Here is a 9,304-nt window from a genome sequence, read left to right on the forward strand (position 1 = left end):
AACGATTTCTTTTAGTTCTGGGGGCTTTCTCTCGCTGTCTGTCTGTGTTGTGCGTCTGTACTGGTAGAGGATAAATTTGGCGACAAGAGCGGCTGCTTTTGTATGTAAAGCATCTTTAGTTTTAGTTTTTAGCTCGATTGTGATGAAAGCTTCAAGCTTATTGGAACCACTCTCGAGTCCGCTTCCTGGAAAAACCAGTAGTGGTGTCATATGAGAAGTCATGGTCCAATGATCCCAGTGGGGCTCGAACCCGCGATCCCTGGATTGAGCGGCCGACACCTTATCCACTAGACCACCGCTTCATTTGAACGTAATTTCCTAACAAAACGGTGATATATAAATCTGGTATGATATATATTTGTGTTTTGTAATTTCAACTGCACACTAAAATTTTATTTTGCCGTTCAAGATAAATATCGAACCGCGATTTGGTTTCTGAGAATAATGGTATTTTACGGCAGTTCTGACATTAAAATTGAACAGTCTCGTTTGCGCTTTGTAATTCTAATTGCAAAAGGCTTAAGAAGGCAATTCGAGATAAGATATATCAAAGCGTGATTCTGTTTAATTCATTAGAGCATTTAAATTGTTGGGTTCACTTAACCGTTATCATGATGATTTATTCTGCCTTTGCGACCAGTGTAGATCATGATCTGCACTGTTCGCCATTCAGTCAGTAAGCACCCCTTTTAACAGTTAATGCGATTGTACAAATTGAAAGTACCGCCTCGGTAGCCTAGTGGTAGAGCGTCCGCTTCGAGTGCGGGAGGTCGTGGGTTCGATCCCCGGTCGCGTCATACCAAAGACGTAAAAATAGTACTAGCAGCTTCCTGGTTGGCGCTCAGCATTAAGAGGATAGTACTAGGACTGGTCAGCCCGGTGTCAGTATAATGTGACTGGACGGGGTATCATGCCACGTGTCTACGGCGTGATACTCCAGTGAGGCAGCACTATAAAGTTGGTCACTGCTACAAGTAGACACCGTCGTTTATATGACTGAAAAAAATTGTTGAAAAAGACGTTAAACCCAATTCTAACACGATCTGATTCATTTTCCTATTAAACAAAGAAGGCAGAAAACAGTGAATTATTATACAACAAATCACTGTTCTGACGTCACAATTATTACGTCATGGCGTCAAACGGCATAGCGGCGCGCTGTAAAAGAAACCGATTGAAAACGGGCAAATATTTAATGAATGTCGTCAAGGATGTACTTAAAAATCCTTGGTAACGTGTTAGAATCGAAATAATATATCTCATTTAGTGATTTGCACTTGAATAGATCATTGTTTGTCGTTCAGATGCGTATTATTATATCACTCGGGTTGCGCCCTCGTGATATAATTCCTTCGCATCTGAACTCCAAACAATGATTTATTCAACGACAAATCACTGGATGAGATATATTATTTCTTAAACACACACACACACACACACACACACACACACACACACACAAATTGAAAGTGTTACAAGATTGTTTATCTTCTATACTGATTTTTTTTTCAATCAGTTTTTATTAATATCATTCAATAAAACACGTCACTGAATATTGCTGAAATCACATATTGTTGAGAAAATGGACTCTTTTGCTATATTTAGGTCATACGAAAAATGGTAGGCAAATGCATGGCTCTGGGGCTGTGTTTTTGGTGCTCTGTGCTTCCGAGAAATCTACCCTTACCTATTATCTTTAGTAGCGAGCATAGTCAATGACTACAGAATAATTTTGGACTTTTTGCAGAATTTATGTTCATTTTTGGTTGTGACGGACAGCTGTGCCCGTAGTGAAAATTCCAGATTAAAAATCAGTTATAATTGAAGGTTATGCTAGAAGTGTTTAAATTTACGTCATTGCACACAGGTAAATAAAATAATAGGTCTTGATTAAAGGAAACTTTGAGCCAAACTACCTTTAAGCCTCTTCTGCGCTTTATAATGTGAATTGCAAATTGCAAAATATTTTGCAGCTTTTAATTCAAATTACAAACCGCAAATGCTACGGGAATGTTAAATTGAAATTCTGGAAGCCCCTGAACAATAACGTCTTTCTGAGAAACTGAACCGCGGCACAAGATATAGCTCGATTTGCAAAATATATTTCAAATCGCAAAAATTATTTTGTTGCAATTCAAATTAAAAACCGTGAAAGCGACTGAAATCAGTTTTAAAGCCTGAAATGCCATGAAACATACCATATTTTTGAAAAATGATTCGTGGTTCAGTATACAATTATCTAGAACCACAAAATAGAAAAAAATAGTTTACAATTCGAATTTATTTTTATCTTTCATGCTTCCATATTCTTGTACGTAGAGACAATTTAGAAGGTATAAAATGTAACTAAATGTAATAGTATGAAATAGCAATTTATTTTACACATTTTCACAAATTTAGAATAGAAAAATAAACCTAACCAAAGTCTTCTTTCCTCGTGTTACTGCACGCCATCTGTAATTAGAATTTAACACAACGATATAAAAGTGTAGATGCGCCAACAAGATTTATTTCGTAAAATATAAACTAGTTTTGGGGTTTTTTTTTAATAATTGAACTGTGTTCCTATGGAAAACCCATTAAGCTAAAAGCTTATTTCCAGTGGGTCCATGGGTACATCTTTAAAATATAAAAATCGTGTATCATGAATATAATTAACAAATCTCATTTCCATTTCACACTTTCATGACTTTTTTTTCGTGTACGTAAGTTTTAGACACAGACCACCAAATAATTTCTTTGACTGAACGCACTTTCCAATTTTTCATTTTTTTACATAAATCTGAGGTGTGATCCATCAAAATGAGGAAACAGTTTGCATTTAATTTCCTACCTGTACTCTGTGTGCGCTCTTTTGTTGAATTGGATCTTGATTCTGTGGTGTTCCTTCCATATTTCAACGAGAATAACTCGAAAATCGAGGGTTGTAGGAAACAACAGCCATTCATACTGACTGCTAAGACGCAAATACCGCGTCATGACGTCTAGTTACGTCCCATGACGTATACATTCAGACGTCGCATCAGTCCCATAGAGTTGTCGTTCCTGACTTCACGTACAGCATGAGGTTTTATGTGGAAAAGTTGCCACTTGCATTAGAATACTAGTAAATATAAATTTCTTGTTTGACGCGAAGACGCTAAAATATGGGCTGATAAATTCTCTGATCATACTCACGGTATAAAAATGTAAAAGTAGAGAAAGTGTAAGAGTGATCTCGAAACTCGGCCGGGGAAGCTTTAAAAGGGTATCTAAAAGCGTGCGGGTTCAAGTCCTAGAACGGCCACACTTTGTTTGCACATTGTTTCATTTGGCGCCCACACCCGGGCCGCGTGTAAAAGTACCACCTCTAAGACGGTGGAAAAATGTGTAACAGTATCAAGTTATTTTTAAGGGATGAAATCAATACTGAATTTAATTATTTTTTATAAAATTGTTTAAGTAGTGTCACTGAATTTTGCTAAAGTCACATACTTTTGAGAAAATAAGCATATTTTGCCATATTTAGATAGTATGGAAATGGTTTTGGCAGCGTGCGCAGTCAAGAACCACAAAACTATTTTGACAGTAGGTCCGATTTATGATCATTTTGGTTGTGGTCGAAAGTGCCCAAAGTAAACCTTTAAGATTTGTTTAAAGATTCGGTTAAAATTGAAGATTTCCAAGCGTATTTATTTGCGTCCGATGATTTCTTTAGTTATAAATATATTGCAGACTTCATTTAAGAATAAGTCACAATATCAATGTAAAATATAGGCTTATAAAATGTGACAGTAGCTCAGTAAAACATCCTGCAGTTACATTAATTCTTAATTACATATACTAGTACATTTATTAATTATCATTTATCGTATGACATCTTTTGCCTGTAGTTTCTTTTATTTTTTCGATTTTCACGATAATAGATTGCATTAAATTGCAATGGCAGCAGGTTATTTTTTCGGGACCAAATAAAATTTCGAAGAAATCAGGGAAAAAATAGTTAACCAAAAGAATCATATGTACCAGTTTTACATAACTGGGTAGAATAATTTGTGCAGTTGAATCCCTCATTAAAATAGGCATTAACTTTCGTGCCGTAAAGGCAAATTGTCATCTTTTAATTTTTTATATATTGTCCTGATATTTCATTTTTATACATCTCCGCAAAAGCATAGCGGCACCCTTTTAACATACAATAGCAGCCTGCCAGACTATGCAGCATTCCTAACGCCAGCTGTCAGAACAGTTACATTGAATGTTTTCCACGATCCCAAAAGGCAACTCTAGAAGTCAGAGTCCCTGGATAGCGTTTCTCATATATTTCATGTTTCGCTTAAAACACAGATGGCGTATATACTTGTACCTTTTTGGAATCCATGTGTGACTGAAAATATTTTATTTTATTTTGTCCTTCAAACCACGCGCGTATAAATCTTTGTGATTTGCTTTTTATTTGGAGATAGAACTGTGTTCTGAGATGTTTAGAACGTGTGTTGATAGTCGTGTATACAGAACACCCACGTCCGTGCTAAATGAGCGCGACTCTTGATTCCTGTCATTTCATTGGTGATATGAATATTGCTGGCTTGTCTTTTTTTAAAGTCCGTTTACAACAATTAAGAATACTATAAACATCTAAAAACAATATTCTAGCGCACCAGTAGGATATACGGCAAACTATTAAGGAAATATGGAAATGGAAACAGCCTATTTGTTCTGGTGCCACTGCGGTCCCGCAGCAATAAAAAATATCTATTTAATCTTGAATTATGAATTTCCAGTCATAATCATGGAAAGTAAATCTAAACTAATATGAATTGTAATACACCTATAGTAACTACATCCTTTACTTTTTTTTGTTTATGTACGAGCATATAATGTTCAACATAAATTAAATAAAAATAAAAATTGAAAACGTAGGTGATATTACATGAGTGTCTTTTCATACTGAATTCATTAAACAATTAAGTGCGAAGCTCTGTCGAACATTTTATCAAATGTATTCATCAAGTTTAATAAATTCAACGTGGAAAGACACAAATATAATATTTTTTATCACAAGTACGCTTTTCCTGCTGATACATCAAATTTTCATTTTTCTCTACCTTTTAAAGCGCAAATTTAGCATAATGTCGTGTCAAAGATTTGGGAGTAAAACAAGCATAACAATTCCAACATTAAGGAATCGACCTGTGTTAACAAGACAGGGTAGATATTTAAAAAATAATCTTGGCACGGTGCTGGATACGCCGGTTCGGTGGCAGATCTATAAAACAAAGGATTTTCTATGTCTGGCAAACACTCTTTTATGTGCAACATTTCAATAATTTTATCAAACTGTATAAAGAAACTTTAAAGGTGAAGTAATGCACGTTATTTTTTGAGACTATGTACTGATGTTTTTTATATCGAATTTTCTTATACAATTTATAAATATTTATACATTGTATTATAACTGCTATGACAGCGGTTTATTTTTCTGTCAAAAATTAGCCAGAAATTAGTAAAACCATTTTGTCAACCGTCTTCAAAAGCTCACAAAAATATCAAAGTCGTTATTTGTCACGTTTTATTGATTGATAATAAAAATAAAGTAAAAACAATACAATATTGTTTCTCCGCCTAGAGCGTGTTTAAGTTTGAAAAAAAAGGAAGCGCCGAACAATCATAGAAATCAGGGGTTTCATTATCGGTCAATATTGACATTTTAAAATCGATTTTCACCTTACATCTTAAATTTAATCGCCGTGCTATAAAATTACGCAACATTATCGATACATTAACATGTATTTTATATTTCCGCGTGATAATATCAATTACTTAAACAATTAAAACTGGACACTGTAAAGTAATTATTGACAGGCAGGTGCCCGGGGGTGTTAGAGAACACAACATTATAGGTACACTATCGTTTTCAACTTCCTCCGCCGATCAAAATCTTTGATCAATCTCCCATCATTAAAAAAACTGACTTCACTATAAAATAAGAAAATGAATATTTTTCAGCATTCAACTTTTGTGATCTGAGCTATACACATCTCTGGATTAATAAAATATTCTCGAGATATAAACAATGGGATGTACTTAATACAATGTGGAATTGTTACGAGATGTAAGTTGCAAGGGTCCCAGGCTGTTAATGTATCCGAGGACTTTTACAACTTTAATCTTGTTTTATTTTATATATTTAACCTTCGGAAATAAAAATCGTATATCATCCCAAACTTTCTTTATGAAGTTTTTCCCGCGGACTTCAGTAACGTACTTGTAAAGTATTCAATCATCAGCTTCTCTAATATTTCAAGTTTCAGCGAGGATATAAAAATTAAACAAAGTTTACATTAAAGTAACCTGGATTTCAAGGTGGGCTTAAAGTAACATACTATTAAAGAAAACAGCAGGTTCTAAAATTTGTCAATGAAGACCAATCGATTAATTTATCAAACCGCTCTCATGTAAGTTACTTGGGTCCCAGGGTGTTATAATCCCGAGGACTTCTGTGACTTTCTTGTGAACGTTTTGAAAGCTGCAGACGAAAGACTACGACAGTACATGGAACGTGGAATATCAGGAAAGCGACAGGAACTGGTGAAATGTTTATCTGTAAGTTACTTGGGTCCCAGGGTGTTACAATCCCGAAGACTTATGTGACTTTCTTGTGAACATTTTGAAATCTTCAGGCGGAATACTTCGACAGCAAATGGAGCATGGAATATCGATACATCTACAGGAGCTGGGGAAATGTTCGTGTGTAAGTTACTTGGGTCCCAGGGTATTAAATCCCGAGGACTTATGTAACTTTCTTGTGAACATTTTGAAATCTTCAGGCGGAATACTTCGACAGCAAATGGAGCATGGAATATCAAGAAATCTACATGAGCTAGGGAAATGTTCGTGTGTAAGTTACTTGGGTCCCAGGGTATTAAATCCCGAGGACTTATGTGACTTTCTTGTGAACGTTTTGAAATCTACTTGCGGAAGACTACGATAGCACATGGAACGTGGAATATCGGGAAAGCTACAGGAATCAGCAACATGTTTATCTGTAAGTTACTTGGGTCCCAGGGTGTTATAATCCCGAGGACTTATGTGGCTTTCTTGTGAACGTTTTGAAATCTACAGGCGGAAGACTACGACAGTACATGGAACTTGGAATATCAGGAAAGCTACAGGAACCAGCAACCTGTTTATCTGTAAGTTACTTGGGTCCCAGGGTGTTATAATCCCGAGGACTTATGTGACTTTCTAGTGAACGTTTTGAAATCTACAGGCGGAAGACTACGACAGTACATGGAACAAGGAATATCAGGAAAGCTACAGGAACCAGGAAAATGTTTATCTGTAAGTTACTTGGGTCCCAGGGTGTTATAATCCCGAAGACTTACGTGACTTTCTTGTGAACGTTATGAAATCTACTTGCGGAAGACTACGAAAGCACATGGAACGTGGAATATCGGGAAAGCTACAGGAACCAGGAAAATGTTTATCTGTAAGTTACTTGGGTCCCAGGGTGTTATAATCCCGAGGACTTATGTGACTTTCTAGTGAACGTTTTGAAATCTACAGGCGGAAGACTACGACAGTACATGGAACAAGGAATATCAGGAAAGCTACAGGAACCAGGAAAATGTTTATCTGTAAGTTACTTGGGTCCCAGGGTGTTACATTCCCGTGGACTTATGTGACTTTCTAGTGAACGTTTTGAAATCTTCAGGCGGAAGACTACGATAGGACATGGAACAAGGAATATCGGGAAAGCTACAGGAACCAGGAAAATGTTTATCTGTAAGTTACTTGGGTCCCAGGGTGTTACATTCCCGTGGACTTATGTGACTTTCTAGTGAACGTTTTGAAATCTTCAGGCGGAAGACTACGACAGTACATGGAACAAGGAATATCAGGAAAGCTACAGGAACCAGGAAAATGTTTATCTGTAAGTTACTTGGGTCCCAGGGTGTTACATTCCCGTGGACTTATGTGACTTTCTAGTGAACGTTTTGAAATCTACAGGCGGAAGACTACGGCAGCACATGGAACAAGGAATATCGAGAATGCTACAGGAACCAGGAAAATGTTTATCTGTAAGTTACTTGGGTCCCAGGGTGTTATAATCCCGAGGACCTCTGTGACTTTCTTGTGAACGTTTGGAAAGCTGCAGGCGAAAAACTACAAAAACACTTGGAAAAAAAGGACGGACTATCATGAAATATATTGGAACCAAAGAAATGTTCATGTGTAAGTTACTTGGGTCCCAGGGTGTTATAATCCCGAGGACTAACGTGACTTTCTTGTGAACATTTTTAAAGCTGCAGACGAACAAATTTCAACAGTACATGAAAAAAAAAGAGCAGACTATCAGGAAAACTATTGGAACCAAAGAAATGGTCATATGTAAGTTACTTGGGTCCCAGGGTGTTTTATATCTCCGGGGACTTACGTGACTTTCTTGTGAACGTTTTGAAAGCTACATGTATACATCTGTCATAGATCTTCTAAAGTTGTTGCAGACAATTCCGCAAGACATCGCATTGGCAACGAAAATGGAAAATAAAATTTACCAGGGGAAATGTTCGTATGTAAGTTACAAGGGAAATGTTCGTATGTAAGTTACATGGGTCCCAGGGTGTTGTTATATCTCCGAAGACTTCTGTGACTTTCTTATGAACTTTCCAGCGTCGACACCTGTCTTTGGAGTTGGAATAACGGACAAGTGAGTATAAATTTTACACCAGTCGCTATAACCGGTAATTTAATTATTTCAATTATTTGCTTCACAGTAAAATATTATACAGCACCAGAAATGCATATGATTTTGCCAGGAAAGCTTAAATAACAGTTCGTTATCTCTGAGTCAGTAAAAATTAAATATCATTTGAATGTATCATCATGAAGATTATCGTGTCTTATTCATGTTTAACTGAAAACTATTTTCTTATAGCTGAGCAAGTTCTGTGGAGTTCTGTTGATTTTCAGGCAAGGAACAGCAAAAGAAAACGACTAGCGTAAAATTTGGCATGAAAAAACTACTTGGACCCTAGGGTACATTGTATCCCGCATATGTTCTAGTGATTTATCTTCTCTTCATTGCAGTGATGTCATCACCAGCCACTTCCGGTCTGCTGCAGAAACATTGTCATGTGACCAGTAAGTTACTGGGGTCCCAGGTGTATTCTGTACCCGGGGACTTCATTGACTTTCCGATCACGTGACAGAAAAGAACGACGTTTGGACTGCTGGGAAACAGATCACGTGGAGCAAACATCACTACAAATGTTCGTCTTGAACATTTTACAATCAAATAAAATAGTCAAAGTCCTTGCAC

Source organism: Mercenaria mercenaria, chromosome 11, assembly GCF_021730395.1.
Source record: "Mercenaria mercenaria strain notata chromosome 11, MADL_Memer_1, whole genome shotgun sequence".
Lineage (NCBI taxonomy): Eukaryota > Metazoa > Mollusca > Bivalvia > Venerida > Veneridae > Mercenaria > Mercenaria mercenaria.